Genomic DNA, 18,045 nt, shown 5'->3' with positions numbered 1-18,045 from the left:
GTTAAATTATGGATAACCTGGTTGGGTGGGTCAGTCTAGAGCCAAATAACTATTATAATGTTGAGCGAAAGACAGTTTTGGACTTATAATTTTTATACTTGATTTTGAGCAAAGTTGCAGGACCAGAGAAATGGAGCCTGGTTCAAGAGAGGAAGGACATTTATAAAATAACAATAACAGTTATTATTAATTAATCCTTTATTTAGGTTTCATTTTCAGCTATGTTTTAAATTTTCACACGTGCTAGCCTCAATGTTATTACAGTAAGTTCTTTGAGAGTAATTCTAATGGAACTAGAATGAAAGTTCTTTTATGAGACTTCCATCCCCATTTCGTGTTGATTTTTTGACAAACATAAAAAATAACTAGGGAAAGAAACTGTAGAGCCTTAAAGATTTTTGCAATTTAGACTTTATTTGATGGTAGATCTGAAACTTCAGGATGTGGTAATATGTGAGATCTTTGTACATATTTGGGGATATGCATTGCTGTCCTTCAGGGTTTTTTTTTTTGCCTTCATTTTCCGGCAGAGTTAAGTGTGCATATTATGAGCATTAGGAAAGAGGAGCAGAGAAAGGCTTGAAGAAGTTGTTCATGATGCATTTTAATTTATTTGAAGTAAAGCATATATAACAAAATCACAGCCCTGACAATTCCGTACTCCTGCTGCCCCACCACCGCCACCCACGCACACACATAACTCTGCTTGTACCCTATGAAAAAGAAAGAAATCTTTACAAGTCAGCCCTTAACACACAGTGCTCTACTTGGAAACCTGTATATTTAATTATTCTGTTACTCTAAAGTTCCAATCGGTTTTCAGGAGTGTTTTTCATTAATAGGTCTAAAGTTTGTATGAAAAGTTGTGAGAGGTGTGTGTGTGTGTGTGTGTGTGTGTGTGTGCGCGCGTGCATGCGCACATGTGCCCAAAAGGCTGAAACAGCTTGTGTCAGCTCTAGCAACTCGTTTTTGATTCAGCAAAACTGGGTTATGAATTCAAGCAATTAAAAATGACAAAAAGCCCAATTTCACTGCCTAGATTAATGCACTTCCAATTTTTCCTGCTCCATAAAAATTTCAAAGGGTTCTTTCTGGTTAGGTGTTTGCATAACCTATGGGGTATTGGAAGGTCCCCGTTCCATATTTGCTTATGCTGTCGGAACGCTTTGATGTAGCAGATGTAAACAGGATCAACTGGATGCTCTTAACACAATTTTGTATTTGCAAGCTCTCGTGAAATTTCAGTGGGCTTTAAAGGCAAAGCAAGAACCGTTGTTAGTTCCCTAACATGAATCACCTTTCAGCTAGTTCAGATGTCAGAAAGGCCAGAGATGGCTTTGGGAGAAGGGATGTAATTGTAGCAGCCAAAGTGTATCCACATTCCAAGGACGACAGTGAGATTTTTCTTTTCTTCCGCCGTGGTGGGCACATGTATTACTTTTTCTTTACTTTCAAGGATGTGAAGCCTGGAATTCTGGATTCCTGTTTATCTAATTAGCCAAAGCTCACAGTTCCTTAAAGTGGAGCTTTTTACTTGCAGAGTGATTAGTGGTCAGAGTCAGCCACCTTGAATTCTCTGTAGTTTGGAGGTAACTGGTTAAATTTTCTAGACTGGTTCGATGGACCTTGGTCTCATAAAGAGAGTAGATAGCCACCATGCTCTGCTTCCCTCGCACTTTGAATCCGACACAGAAACACAGCCACAACCAAGTGGGTCAAGGTGCCCTCCGTGCATGATGTGGGCTTTGGAAAGAGCAGGGGTCCATTAAGGACCCTCTAGGAGGAGGGTCTTCACCAGCCTTTCTTTTTCTCTCTGTGATAATTCCGCATCTGCATTTGCTTCACGTTACATTTCTTTATGGCTTGATTGCCATCATTGCTAGTGAGGAAATTCAGTTGCTTGTTTGCTAAGGGGATGAAAGTACTGGTTGTCTCTTATATCGTTCTGTGTGTATGTAAATAGAAGGCTTCCATTCTTATGGGACTGATGAAGATGATGAAGATGAGACGATGCGGTGATCACACATCAGAGGCAGCGGGAATAGTGATACGCAAATGCTTGTTTCTTCCTGGACCCTCGCTGCCTCCGGGTGTCCGGCATCAGACTGGGAGTTCTAACATCTTTTCTCTGGTCCTTACCCCTGCTCTGCAAGGCAGATATTGCCAAGCCTGCTGTAGAGACAGGGAAGCAACCTTCAAAACTTCTTATAATTAGAGAATGCAATTCAAATCCAGATTTTTTCCCTAGCTTCAGCATACCAAGATTCTACTGAAATGTACTAACCTGAATTTAGGAAGCTATGCAAGATGAATACTCAGCCAATGTCCTCAGCCAGTAATTCTTAACCAGGAGAAATCTTCTCACTCTCTTTTACTAGAAGGATAACATTTGGCCTCTTATTGGAGAGATGTTGGTTGTCACGATTGGGCAATGGCTGCATCTTGTGTAAGGACCAGAGATGCTGCTGAATGCCTTAGGATGCACAGGATGGCTCCCGATCCCAAACAGCAAAGGATTATCTGGCAGTAGTGCTGAGGTGGAGACATCTTCTCTGGGCAATATGACTAACATAAGCCTGGCCTAGGTTTTCAAGAAGATGGATACATCAGTTTCAGTTATTGAACTTTTCCCATCTCTGATTAGATACTGTGACTAGGATAGGGATGCAAAATCAGGTCCTTTTTTTTTTCTCGGAGTTTCCCCTGTGGTGCAATGGGTTAAGAATCCTACTGCAGCAGCTCAGGTCTCTGTGGAAGTGTGGATTTGACCCCTGGCCTGGTGCAGTGGGTTAAAGGATCCAGTGTTGGTGTATCTGCTGCTCAGATTCCACCCCTGGCCCAGGATCTTTCATCTGCTTAGGTGTGGTCATTAAGAAAAAAAAAAGTCCATATTTTCCTACAATTTGACTTTAAAATTTCACAGCTGCCTACTCTGAGCATCTCCCCTTATAAATATGACACAGGTCATTGTGATTGAAGTACCTACTTTTCCCTGATGTGCTCGGTGTTACCTCCGACAACTGCTCTAAAATGAGATTTCTCTCGATGCTGCTGATGTCAAGAGAAGAGAAATGCAGCATCACTCAGTGAGTCATGCAACAGTAACTCTAAGAACCTCCCTGCTTCCTCTTGATATTCAAGCACCGTTATTTTCTTCTTATCTTTCAAAGCTAGGCACATAGATTTATTCGTCCTTTATTTACTAAACACTTAAATAGTGTTTTCTATGTGTCGAGTACTGTTGTAAACACTTTAAACTGTTAATTCATTCACTTCGTGAGAGAAGCCTACGGGATTGATAGCATTATTATTTACTTTTTGCAGAGGCAAGGCCCAAGGCCCAGAGAAGTTGAGTAACTTGCCCAAGTCACACAGCTTCTAAGTGGCAGAGCTGGGATTTAAACTCCACGGTCTCTGCTCCTAATCACTTTGCTGCACTCATTAATAATTTGAGTTTCTAAATGTGCTGAAGCGTAGTTATTTAGGCAGCATCTTCATTTGCACTTTGAAAGGAAAGACAATTTTTCGTTTCCTTTCAGGTTGGTTAAGAAAACTAACAACATTTTTGAATGAAAGTGATGATAATGCCCACAGCGTCACTTTCCACGAATGAAATACTTTGCACGTGCACTTTTCCAGGGTCAGTAGAACTTGTGAATTCTTTTTATGTGACCACCTCCAACAGTAGAAACCACTAGAGGAAAACAGACATGTTCAAAAGGGCATAATTTACAGGATGAATGGTCTCTTCAAGAAACTTAACTTTTGAGGTTCCCGGTACTTTACATCTTTCTGGGGAGTCCAGTAGGGTGGCATAGGGTGGATGTGGGCACATCGATTCCCAGTTTGACCTTGGTAAAGCCAGTGGACCTTTCCGCATTTAGACCATAGGGGATGAGCACACCCATCTCCTTCTCTGTTGAACTTCAAAAGTATAGTAAAATCTGTGAAAAGGAAAAAGTTGGAGGAGATGTTTAAATAGACGTGCCAAGTGGACACACTTTGTTCTGCATTAGAAGGAGAAGAGATCTTGCAAGTCTGCAGTACAACGTGTCCACAGAGATGCTTGAGAAAACCAAGATGGGAGTAGAGAATCTCAGTCCATTTCAGTTGAATGAAGGAAAGAAAAGGGATGGAGGGATTTATGTATTAAACGTTTCTTGTCAAGAGTATGTATGCGCTTGTACTGTATTATTATTATTATCATTTGATTTTTAGGGCTGCAGCCATGGCATACGGAGGTTCCCAGGCTAGGGGTCGAGTCGGAGCTACAGCTCCTGGCCTGGACGGTCAAGTCACATCTGCAACCTACACACCACAGCTCATGGCAATGCTGGATCCTTAACCCACTGAGCGAGGTCGGGGATCAAACCCCCAAACTCAGGGTTACTAGTCAGATTCGTTTCCACTGTGCCACAATGGGAACTCCTGGGCTTGTACTTTAAACAGAAGCATCTTATATCTTGAATGCAAAATATTGGAGGAAGAAGAAGTCCTGGCAGTGGACATCACTGATCTGACAGACATCAGTTCGATGCCAGCTGCCTTCTCATTCTCCTGACCAAACTCTCCATTACGTGGATGTTGGTACATAGATCCATATACATCATCTTACAAAAACTCAAAGATGCTGATCTGCAAGAATGGGCTGCACTTTACCTGAGGGAAGGCATGGATTTCTGGATATGAGGATGGACGGGTCACTGAGCCCAAACGCTTTGGTCTGGCCGTCCAGCAAGACCAAAGGCATGGAAAATGGCTCTTGAGCCCCCCCTCCCCCCACCCCGGAACATTCCAGGATCTGAGCTGGAGGTGGAAATCATTACACGTCTTGCTCTATATTTCAGGCCCAATGAGCTCACATTTACACATAGAAAGCGTGGCGTGAATCCCATTTCAGAACTGTCAGAAGACTCACATTGGTCCCATTATTGTTGCATCTCCTTTTTTAATATAGTTCATTGAATTGGCTTTTGTGGAATCCCTATTCCTTCCAGGTGTTGTTTCAGGAAATGGTTTCAAATGAGGCTGGAATTTGTGGTCCAATGGTAAATAAATGGGGATAGACTTACATCACTGAGGCCATCTGGTAAGGTTCTGTCGTCTCTTAGTCTATAGTGCTGAAATGCATATATCTTCCTTAATTGACTAAAAGAAGAAAACAATAGGAAATTGGATTTAAAATAGCCATTTTCATGCCATAGCTAGTGGACCTGATTTCTAACATATTTCCACATTTAATGTGAATCTGCTTTTAAAAATAAAGATAACCGGTGATAAATGCAGTGTGCCATTAATGGTGCTTCCAACAAAGAAAATGGGTTTCCGCTGAGTCCCTGTAACAGAGTTTGCCCAGAGAGCTAAAAATACATGGGGTCATCAACACAGAAGGGGTACAGGCCTCACCTGCTGTTGTGGATGGAGAAAGAAACGAGGTTTTATAATATATTAGGGAACTGCTGACTATGTCGAATTATATGTTGTCATCATTAGTTCTGATCCTGTTGGGTATTGGCATGAGCCATACATTGTGTTACCTTCTGAACATACATTATTGAACTAACTGCATACCCTTTCATGAGTGGAGACCGAGGCTTGATAGGATATTTCTATTATTAATAACCATTAGTGAGTTGGGTTGGTAGTTGCATTTGAAATGTTATGACTTCAAAGACTATTTCAGCCCTCTTTTTGACTCAAAGCCACAGGGATCTTTATCCTTACATTGGTGAAAGATGAGTTTGACATATATCAGATTTGGTTAACCCTAGGAAGTCCCTGTGATGCTTTATTTAGGACTAACATTCTTATAATCTTGACAGAATATGTGGATGAATGGATGGATGGATGGATGGATATGTGGATGGATGGATGGATAGATATGTGGATGGATGGATGGATGGATGGATGGATGGATGGATGGATAGATATGTGGATGGATGGATGGATGGATGGAGGGGTGGATGGATGGATGGATGGATGGATGGATGGATATGTGGATGGATGGATGGATAGATATGTGGATGGATGGGTGGATGGATGGATGGATAGGTATGTGGATGGATGGGTGGATGGATGGATGGATATGTGGATGGATGGGTGGGTGGATGGATGGATGGATGGATGGATATGTGGATGGATTGATGGACAGATATGTGGATGGTGGATGGATGGATGGATGGATGGATAAGTGGATGGATGGGTGGATGGATGGATGGATGGATGGGTGGATGGATGGATGGATAGATATGTGGATGGTGGATGGGTGGATGGATGGGTGGATGGATGGATGGATGGATAGATATGTGGATGGTAAATGGATGGGTGGATGGATGGAAATACAGATTGACCAACTAGTGACACAGAAGGAAAACTGGCAAAGAGTATGTTATATAGTTTTCAGAAAGATAAAGACCAAGCGTATGAAAATATGTTCATATATACATATGCATGTATGTATATGTGTGTGTATGTGATTTGTATAGATATGCGAAAAGTTCTGTATATATCAGTGTTCCACATATCATATTGGAAAACAGTATGATACGATAGGCACTTTGTACGCTGTTGGAGAATGTGTGGAATGGTACGTTCTTCTGTGGAAGACAGTGTGGACATTTCTGTTTAGAAGCAAAGTGCATATCCTTTGGCCCAGCATTTCTACCTCTAGGGTTTATAATATATAATTGCTCAAGTTTGCAAAGATGCAGTTTGGTTGACTGCAACATCGGGGACAGTGGGAAGAAAATTTGGAGCAAACGAAATCCCTAACAATGGAGCACTGCATGCTGAGAAGCATTCAAGGAATGAAGTAGACCCTCGTTGACCTAAAACAGTGTCTACCATGCTGCAAGTGAAGAGTCTGAGCTTCAGAAAGGTGGTGGGAAAACTTTGTTAGTAAACAAACACACACGGGCAAATGTTTTCTATGTAGGGTGAACTTGCAGTGGATGACTAAGGGGCTGAGAAGGGGATGACCCTTTTGGTTACTGTGGAGCTTGGCTGGGAAGGAAGCAGAGGGAAAATGAAAGTTTTACTTTTCAGGTTATACAGGATGAGTAAGTTCTAGAGACCCACTGTACAACACAGTGCCCAAAAATAGCAAGGTGGTATGGTGCACTTAAAAAATGTGCTGACTATTCACAATAGCCAGGACATGGAAACAACCCAAATGTCCATCAACAGATGATTGGATTCGGAAGATGTGGTATATATACACAATGGAATACTACTCAGCCATAAAAAGAATGACATAATGCCATTTGCAGCAACATGGATGGAACTAGAGACTCTCATACTGAGTGAAATCAGTCAGAAAGACAAAGATAAATACCATCTGATATCACTTATAACTGGAATCTAATATCCAGCACAAATGAACATCTCCACAGAAAAGAAAATCATGGACTTGGAGAATAGACTTGTGGCTGCCCAACGGGAGAGGGAGGGCGTGGGAGGGATTGGGAGCTTGGGCTTATCAGACACAACTTAGAATAGATTTACAAGGAGATCCTACTGAGTAGCATTGAGAACTATGTCTAGATACTCATATTGCAACAGAACAAAGGGTGGGGGGGGGGAATGTACACATGTAAGAATAACTTGATCCCCGTGCTGTACAGCGGGGGAAAAAATGTGCTGAGGGCATGGAGTTCCCTGGTGGCTCAGTGGCTTAAGGATCAGGTGTGTCACTGCTGTGGCGGTGGTTCGATCCCTGGCCTGGGATCTTCTGCCTGCTGTGGGTGTGGCCAAAAAGTAAATAAACAGAATGTTGTTGAGGGTGGATAGAGCTCATGTTGAGTGTTCTTTCTCTCTCTCTCTCTCTCTCTCACACACACACACACACACACACACACACACACACACGACACAGGGGACTTTTGGAGGTGATGGATGTGTTTATTATCTTAGTTGTGGTGATGGTGTCACGGGTGGATGTTTATGTCCAAACTCATCAGATTGTCCACGTGAAATGTGCAGCTTTTTTTTTATATCACTTGTACCTCAATGAAGCTGTTAAAAATAGATGATACCTTTATTCCTTTTTACCTCAAGCATGCACTGCTTTGATCATAAAAAATTACTTTAGTTAGAAAAAAAAAAAAAGAACTTCAGTTTGGCAAACAACCTATGATCAGCCCCTCGCTCCCAAGCTGATGTAGGTCAGCTTAGGCATCAACATAGATACTTTGTCTTAGACCCAGGCCACCCAAATTGCTTTGAAAATGTGCTTAAGAGAGACTCGAAAAGAGATAAAGCTAAAAATTGCTTAGTTTAAAACCATGTCCTGGCTAAGGTTTGGGGTCTAGAAATGGGCTGGTTGGCTGTCGGCAGTTTCTGAAAATGATAAAGCCAAGTGTTAAGCGTAATGGTTTGGCCACAGAGGAAAACGAAATTCCCCCGATGGGGCAGACACTTGTCATTCATTGGAGGGACTGCAAAATCACGATCCTTATCCTCCCAGCTGCGCGTGCCTGTCAGGGACTGTGGGCTGCTAAAAGTTGTGTACTATTATTTTTTTATTCATCTCTGGGTCATTTCATCTTCCCGTGCCAGCCACATGAATGGCTGTGTATGAAAATTGTATTTTGTGCTGAATTTCCCGCTGTGAAAGATGTTTACTATATATTTATGAAAACACTGCAATAACAAAACCCTTTCTATAGCCTTTCAATTTGCTGTAAGGGCAGATAAAATATTTTTATCTCGAACTGAACTTCATACCTTGGGAGATTCGGCAGGCCTGACTCAGAATAATAAAACACTTCAGAGAAAGGCAGGCGCCGTTCAGATAGGTTTGGAAACCTGTGCTCCACACGGCCGACCTCCCGTTCCTTTAAAGGTGCCAACCGCATACACAAAACCTAGAACTATTTGGTGGGACCGATGCATCATTAAATAGACAAAAAAAGTTTGTATGTATTAAGTAGTTTTACAACATGGCTAGAGAGATGCACGGGGACTCTGCATGAGCAGCCTTTCCTTAGTCCTGGAAAATACAGGGAGGAGGGGGCTGTCCCCTCAACGTAGCGAGGGCTCTGAATCTTCACCTTCTTGTAGGCTTTGTTGGCTTTGTTTTCAACAGAAACTTCTGTCGAGCTGGTTTTGTAGATTCATATGCAGTCATGAGAAATAACACGCTTGACCTTGCCAATAGCAAAAATTTTGCAAAACCAGAGTATGAGATCATATTTGAGATACAGATGTTGCCACTAATCTTAGATTTCCCCAAATTGACCTGCACTCATTTGTATGTGGGTTTAGTTGTATACGCATTTCTGACACGTGTGGGTTTGGGGATCCACCACCATAGATAAGATACTGAGCATGTCCATCAGAAAAATCCCTTTCATGACCACATGGACCTCCTCTCGCCACTATCTGCCCCCATCCTAACCTCTCTCCACCACTCATCTGTCCTCCATTTCTAAAAATGTCATTCCAAACACGTCCTATAAGTGGAACCACCCACTGTTTAACCTTTTGGGATTGGCTCATTTCAGCATCAATGTTCCCTGGAGTTTTATCTCAATTCCTGCATCCATCCATCCATCACGTGTTCCTTTTCATTGCTAAGTAATATTCCACAGCAGATGGTATGTGCCACTATCTGTTTAACCCCTCACCTGTTGAAGGGCACCTGGGCCCTTTGTGGCTCTCACAAATAAAGCTGCTGTGAATATGGGTGGGCAGGTTTTTGGGCGAGCCTGAGTTTCACTTCTCCGGGATAGATGGCTGGGGGAGGGCTTTGGCTAGCTTTGATTCATACCATTATGGAAAATATTAACATGTTGCACCTTTTGGAAGTCATTGCTCGTCGCGCACACACCAAAGGAAAAATGTGAAATCGTACCCACAGCTGAATGTTTATTTCTATCGAAACAGAGTTCTAAATATAGAGACTGGCCAACATTTGTGCAGCAACCCCCTTTGCCAGTCTGTGTCCTGAGCCCGTCGTGTCAGCTACCACATTGGTCCTCACAACAGCCTTGGGATGTGCGTGCTGCTGTTACCCCACTTACCGACGAAGAATCAGATGCAGATCACATGAGCCCCTTGCCAAGTCGGCACAGCCGGTGGCTGTTAGAGTTAGGCAGTCGGGCTTGAGAATCCCTCATTTTAACCACTATCGTTGATCTGAATCTGATTCCCAGATCTGTTGGCATCACCTTCTGGGCTGGCTGAGATGGCAGTACTCATTGGGTGGGGTCGCCATCTCTCAGTACAGCTCCGAAAGGAAATACAGTGGCTTTGTGTGTGTAGAAGAGTTAGCTAGCTGACTTCACTGCTCTTGAACTTATGGCTCTGATTTAAGTTTCCCGTATTTGACCATCTCAGGCAGCGGGAGGTTGCTTCTGGCTTTTAGATCCCCAAGAGGTAGATCTGACCATCCTCCCCGGGTTACACACTGTGCTGCTTCACGCTCTCAGCAGCAGCGTGTGCTGACTTCCTGCGTGGCCCAGATCTGTCTTATGGAAAGCGGAGCCCCGGCCATCCGTCTGCCTTCCGTGAAGATGTGGAATTGATGGTCCTACGTCTGCGCAACAGCACAACTTAAAGGTACTTGTTTCTAACAGAATCTTGCATGGCTGCTTTACATGAATCATGGAGCTATTCATCCTCCAAAGGCATTTCATATTTCCACCAGGCTTATAAAGTATTTAATATTTTCATATGCTCCAGTGTAAAGCCATCTGTTGCGGTGACAGGACAAAATGTTGAAGTCAAGAAGGAGCGTGTGTTTATGGAAAGATTCCATGAAACGTTAACAAGAATGATATGTGCTGCTGTGGGGTGTCTTGCGGAAAACGGCCAGGGGGATGTGCAAGGCATGGCCTCCAGCCCTGGTATTTATACACTGGCATGTATCAGTGACACGTGCTCTTTTATTTCTGTCCTGGAAACTTAGGCTAGACTGTCAGCGTGCGTGGTGGCAGAGACCTCTTTGAGAGGAAATAATGGTGTCCTCTAATTTTTGCACCTTCATTGCATCGGTGTTTTTCGGGAGCGTCATTTAACTGTTTGTTATCCTTTTGCACCCACATCCTGGGAGCCTGCTGTGTGTGAGGCATGCATGTTGTTGGAATTGTTTTCCTAAAGAGTTAGAGCAGTTTCTCAGAGCTGAACTTTGAATAGCCCCAGTGCGTGGTCTTGCTCATGTAGAAACGGTCAGATGGGAATCACTTTGGGCTGCCCACTTGAACACATCCGTATAGACACAGTTCCTGAAACTGTTTCCACCCCCCATCGCCCCTTGCTGACCTGAGCTCAGAAAAATCAAAGCAAATACCTCCGAGCTCAGGCCCCGGTGTTCTTGGGGCAAGACATCACGGCTCTAATGCACTGAGTATCGTGTCTGATAAGCACTGTGGGAAGCGCTGTGTGTTGATTGGCTTATTTAAGCCTCCTAAGCATCTCCCGTGGTGGGGGCCCACGTTGTCTTCATTCTACAGACGCGGGAGCCATTTTCGAGATGATAATTTACTCAGGATCACACAGCTCACCCTGGGTGGACCCTGGATCTGACCACAGGCAGGCTAGGTCCATAAACAGGATGCTTAACAACTGTGTTTTATAACTGATGTTAGCGAGAGAAGTCTGTTTAGTGCCTCACAGACCAGGTCTTCCCATGGTGACATTGGCTGGGACATGCAAGTCAAAGTAAGTGTGGCCTCTACAAACTTCAGTTCTTCGGGGGCTTGTTAACTCGGTAAATAAGTTCTCAGTGAACCTCAGAGGGAAGCTTGCGGAAAGAACTTGGTGTGAACACAGATGAACCGCCCTGGAGAGGGCTGCAACAGAACATCCTGGGGGGTGTACCCCCAGGACCCCCTCTTTTCTACCAAGCTCTTTTCTACCAACATGTGTGGAAAAGTGTCTCAGATCACACACCTGCTTTCAATCATGTAAATCAGTGTCACAACCCAGGTAAGAACCCAGGTCCCCATAGAAGTTGTGTCAAAAGATGGCTTTTTTGCTGCTGTTGTTGTTGTTGCCAAGCTTGCGGCATGTGGAAGTTCCCGGGCCGGGGATCAAACCCGCACCACAGCAATGACCGGAGCCCCTGCAGTGACAACGCTGGATCCTTAACCTTTTGCGCTACAGGAGAACACCCAGAGATGGCACTTTCTGGCCGGCTACCCCAAGGCTGACAAAATCCAGGAATGAGTAGCATTCAGGGAGATTTATAAGCAGGAATAGAGAGATATTTTCCTAAAAGAGTGAGATGCCATCAGATCAAGTTAACAGAAGAAAAACAATCAGGGGAATCTGAGAAAAGAAAGATCAGTTAGCTTCTAAATATCATCCATTTATGTCAGTCAAGCCCTTCGGTCTGGCGTGAGGGTTTCTTCTATAGACAGGCCCTTTTCGATCCATAGGTTTTGCCTGCAGGTGTTCATCTCAACAGTTAGATTATAATGATAGGTTCTAAACTTCCTGGAGACAGAGAACAGGTGAACAATATATAATTAATCCCTAACACAATGCCTGGCCCGGAGTATGACCTCCATAAATGTTTTTTTTTTTTTTCAAAGAATGTATGATTGTATTGGATGGTGCCAGAATATTATGCATTACACCCTAATCAACCCAAGTCACAATTATGTCTCTAATAACTGAATAATGTGTTCAGAGATCTACCGAGGAAAGCATGTGATTCCTCCTTGCTAGATCCCCCTCTCCGAAAGCCAAGAAATGCGGGTAATTATCTTCTGTGTTATGGCCAGGATCACAGGCAAAGGAAAAGCAGTGACACCGTTATCTCTGGCCACCCACCTAAAATATTGTCCCAACCTTGTGGAGGGTCTATATGGCAAGCAGCAAAGTTCTAGAGCCTTCGCCCCCAGAACATTCCCTTGGCAAAAAGCGACGTATGGTTAATGCAACAGTGCAAATAAATTATTACCATTCTCTGATTAGGAGACAGGTTAGTAATTAACTCATGTCACCAGTTGGCCTCCAGCAAGTCTGTTTATTCAGTTCGGGGGAGCATGTTTCAGGGAGAAAGGCGACATGGGCAAGGCCTTCTTTGTTTACCGTAGATGCTAAATGCGGGTGGAATGTATCTTTTCCTATTGACTAGGAAATAACTCGGTTGTTAGGACATGATTTTCCATTCTTCAAAATGATATGGTGGTGCAGGGAACTTGAAAGCTACCCTGGAATTAGAAAAGCATCAAGAAATTACCCTTTATGTGCTCGTCGAGCCATTGTGCCTGTTTTCTTTGGGGACTTTTTACTGTGTAGTCCCAGCAAACAGCCATGTGTTTTTTTTAAAAAAAAAGGTATGAAAAATTTTAATTAAAAGAAAAAATGTGTTTTTCTTCCCATTGTAGGTTAAGTGCCTATCACACAGCCCAGGGACAATGGTATTAGATTTGTAATAAGTACAAGTAAAGCTTTTCATTTTGATTGGATTGGGTGTATTTTTCATCAGCATCTCCCACGTGAGCCATGATTCCAAGACAGAGTCTTGTAATCTTCTGCAGTGGGAATGATTCAGCTTAAAAATCAATAGGGCATGAGGTATTTCAAGTTCTCATTATTGTAATGTGTCAACATCACTTCAGTGACCCCAGAGTCCTCTGTTGGCTGGTCTTTCCCCTGATTTATTGTGCAATCTCTCAGGGCAAACTATAATTTCACTTGGAATCAGAAAGTCTCCATTTATGGTTTGTGTCCCAGTCTCCAGTCATTAGGCCATTCTCGGGGAATCGATCCCTCCTCTTGTTGCTGAGAGCTGAATGAAGTTGTCACCTGCTCAGATTACAAAGGCGACAGGTACAAAGATGCGGTGAGAGCGAGTGACTTGGTCCAGCTCTGTCTGGAGAAGGGCTTCCTGGGCGTTCACCTGCTGCCACTTGGAGGGCTTCCAGCATTTCTCGGGATGTCTTAGAGAAAAGCCCCACCACTGAATTAGCGCAGGGCTTCCTGTCTTCTTGCATGAACTGTGGATGATGCAGTTCCCCTTGGTTAAAACAAGGCAAGAGAGCCTTTCCTGAAAGTCTGAGTTTTGGCACATTTTCTAGGACGTGTTGAGTGATGCCAACTCTTCTTAAATCCCTCATTGTCATGCTGAGACTATAAGGACAGGATCTTCCATCCTTCTCCAAATTGACAGAATACCGAGGAACTTAATGAAACTTCTTGTTAAGAAGATGACCCTCTGATTTCAGCATGCCATTGATCAGGGCATACACACTCTACTCTGCTGTGCTCCCCCCCCCCATGCATACGCACACACCTGCCCATGCACACACACTCACACACACACACACTCAGAGATCCTTTCAACTTGAGGGTGTTTAATGAATGTTTACATGATATTGTCAAGTCATCAATAGCATTCCGAGAGAATCCAGATTGCATATCTAATAGCCACTACTTAGCAATGGGGGAGGATTCTGCCCACGTCAGCTTCATCAGAAATATAGTTAAGGTGTTCCCATCATGGCTCAACGGGTTATGAACCCAACTTGTATCCATGAGGATGTGGGCCTCGATCAGTGGGTTAAGGATGTGGTGTTGCTGTGAGCTGTGGGGTAGGTCATGGCATGGCTCAGATCCTGCGTTCCTATGGCTGTGGTGTAGACAAAGTTGACCCCTAGCCTGGTAACTTCCATATGCCATGGGTGTGGCCCTAAACAGCAAACTATATATAAAGGTAAGTACCCACCACATGGGTTCCATGTGCTTGTGAAATCAGTAGAGTTCATTCCCTCTAGGGGCCTAACTGTGAAAAAGAACCAAGGTTAAGGGCGATGGCAGCATAGGGAATGAAACTTCGGAAGTTGTGGGAGGACAGGGAGGAAACAGTGAACACAGGACTAGAAGGGTCTTGGAAGATGTCAAGACAGATGTCAACATTTGATCCCTTGGCCGAATGTGAAGATACCATTCTCCTTCCCTTCAGTGACTATGAAATCAATTTTGATACCTGTGCAGCAAAGAAATCAGCATGGATTGGTTTTGTTTTTTTGTTTTTTTTTTTTTTTGCCATACCTGTGGCATGTAGAGGTTCCCAGGCCAAGGATCCAACTTGCGCCACAGCAGTAAACAAAGCCACAGCAGTGACAATGCTGGATCTTTAGCTCATTGAGCCACCAGGGAGCTCCAAATCACCATGGTTTAAAGTTGCTGCTGTGCAATAAGATCAAGCTCTTTGATCTCAGCCCCTGGGAAAGGTTTCTGCTCACCCAGGGACCTCCTGCTGCCCTCAGTCAGTGTGGGGTTGGGGGAGCTGCTCCCATGGCATCCCTCTCTTCTTTTCCTGCCATCCTGATGGAGCCCCTTTCTCCTAGAGCTGCCCAGTGTGGTGGAGAGGTGGGGGCAATGCCAACCCTGACCACATTGCTCTTGCTCTCTGGTTTTCAGTCTGAGCCTGTGCCCTCCAGCTTGACAAAGTCGACAGGCTATTCTGATGTCTTTTTGAGTCTTTCCAGTTAAAAGTTCTTACAGACAAGAGCCCTGTTTATCAGCGCCTCTGATCTTATTCTTAGATGAATATACATTCATTTCATAGACATTTATTGGTTACCCGGCTGGGTGCCCAGAACCCCTTTTCATACTCTTTTCTAAGCTGCTAAAATTGAGTGGTTCTTCCTTGAGGCTCTTTATTGACACTACAAATACATCTTGATTCTCACACTCTTCTTCTTAGGACTTGCTTTCCATTCTAGATTTGCTCACTCAATTTGCTCAATATGTGATGACGATTCTGGTAGGTGCCAAAGAGATGGTGACTAAGATAGACGACTTTCCTGCCATGGTCAAGTTTATGTTCTAGCCGAGTCCTTGACTTCGAGGCACACTTGGTGCCTCAGAGACGTGAAACCCTGGTTCCCTAGTTTCCTGGAAATGAGTTGGGTTATTCCTTCCTTAACAGAATATTGCCTATTTAGAGATTAAACATGTCCTCACTTGTTCTTCAGGTGTTGATCGCAGGCATTGGGAGGATACAGAAAGATCATGTGGTTCCATTAGGTGTTTCTAACCTGTGGGAAGTTGTGCAGATCCACCTCTGGGGACCCAAATCAACCGTAATTTTTGGGATTCCAGAGGAAGTTGACATCAAAATCCTTGTCCTACCCACCATGCCTCCTTCAAGGCCTGAAATCTCAGCCTTATAAAGTTCTAGGGGCAGTCTAAGAGGCTCCTGAGGCAGTGGTATAATTAGAAGCTCAGGTCTTAACTCCACCACTAAGGACCTCGAACAAATTCCTTATCTTCCTAAGCTTACAGTTTCAATTTTCTCACCTGTAAAATGGGATGGCAATAGAATCCATCTTGGTAGACTGCTTTAAAGAACCCAGGTGATTGTGCATTTAATAGTGTAGCAAGGTACCTAACATGTAGGAGATGCTTAATAAATATTATTATGAGAGAGCACGAGGAGAAAGAGCAGGTGCCCTGATGGTGGATGAATTGTGCTAGCAACCTGTGTGTTTGGCAATTTCCATTTCATGAGAAAAAAATTCATCTCTTTGAAATTTTGCCGTTATTACCTGACCCCACTTACCTTTTCTATGGTAGCAAGTGTGCCTGGATGGACCATGTATATCAGCTTCCTTGTTAGTCATGGACCAGACTCTCTTCTTTCTTGGTAATCTGTGCTGTCCTTGGTGGTTCTAGGTTCAATCCAAATGCTAACTGGGGTTATGTCTATGTTATAATAATCCCATGCTACAGCTTGTACACAGAAATATTATATAGCCACTTAAAGGATGAGGTAGGTTTCAAGGTGGTACTATGGAAAGATGATAAATATTGATCCAGCTTAGCTATTAATGTAGACTTAGATGTTCAGGAGTGGAGCAAAAGGAAGGTACAGAGCAGTGTAAGCAGTATGATCACATTTGTGTATGTGGACTTATACTTATGGATGCCTGGGTATATTCTGGAAAGGCAGATAAGGAACTGATAATACTGATTGTTCAGGAGAGGTGGGCTGAGGCTTCAGGGTTGGAGGAGACTAACAATTCATAACATGCCATTTTCCACTCATTGACTTTTTGCCATGTGCCTGCTTTACTTTTCCAATAAAATACTTGTTAAAAATGCATATTGTCCAGTGGGGATATGCTGTAGAGCACAGAGCACTCCACCCAATATTCTATGATCATCTATGTGGGAAAAGAATCTGAAAAAGAATGGATGTGTGTATATGTATAACTGAATCACTCTATTGTACAGCAGAAATTATCACAACACTCTAAATCAACTATACTTCAATAAACTTAAAAAATAAAAAAATGAATATTAAGCACACATATTTATAGTTATTTATGAACAGTCTTTCTTCATCTCCCTTCCATTTCTCTAGATTTAATTTGATAAAAAAAAAGATGGCAAAAGCCCAGGGATTCATAACATTTGTGCCCTTGTAACAGTTAGCTTTTGCTGTGTAAGAAACAGTCCCAACAGTTCATGGCTTAAAACAAAAAATGAGTTATGAGCTCATATTTCTCTGTGGCAGAAAAGCGGACTAGGCTCAGCAGGACATTTTTATTTTCTACTGGTTTTGCCTGGGTTTATTCATGCTTTGGGCTGGATTATATAGAATGGCTTTCTTCATGTGATTTTCTGCAGTGCTTCAATTTTCCTCCACATGGCCTCTCTAGCAGGCTCAGACTTAGTGAACAGGCTAACATGGGTCTCAGAGTTCCAAGTGTAGGGTGAAGGCAGTCGCTAATTTACAAGTGATTTCCAGCCTCTGCTTGCATTATATATGCTAATACATAGTTAGCCAAAGCAAGTCACACAGCTAACCCCAGAGTCAAGGGATAAAGTGACAGTAATGGAAGAAACATAAGGCTCACCTTTAAAAGGTATATGCAGGCAGGGAAGGGGTAAATTTGTAGCTGTCATTTGCAACCTACCTCATCCCTCTTGGAAGCCAGCCATACACTGAAGGGAACTGTACCCTATGAGAGGGACTTCGCTTAAGTAGACCTTCCCCCTAAAAGTACCCTTGACAGTTGAGCCCAACACTGTAGTCTTTCCCTTTATAAGTGCAGCCTTCTGTCTGCTATATACGCAAACATC

At 43.3% G+C, this 18,045-nt stretch overlaps 1 protein-coding gene across 2 annotated transcripts in view; it reads left to right on the top strand.

The window, feature by feature from the left end:
- Positions 1 to 18,045, top strand: part of RBFOX1 (RNA binding fox-1 homolog 1) — a 1,607,565-nt gene that overhangs the window by 446,545 nt on the left and 1,142,975 nt on the right. The gene's annotated exons all lie outside the window — the stretch shown is intronic.

This window comes from Phacochoerus africanus, chromosome 5 (genome assembly GCF_016906955.1).
Source record: "Phacochoerus africanus isolate WHEZ1 chromosome 5, ROS_Pafr_v1, whole genome shotgun sequence".
In the NCBI taxonomy this organism is placed as follows: Eukaryota; Metazoa; Chordata; class Mammalia; order Artiodactyla; family Suidae; genus Phacochoerus; species Phacochoerus africanus.
The sequence above is the reverse complement of the archived record's forward strand: the minus strand, read 5'-3'. Positions and strand labels throughout refer to the sequence as shown.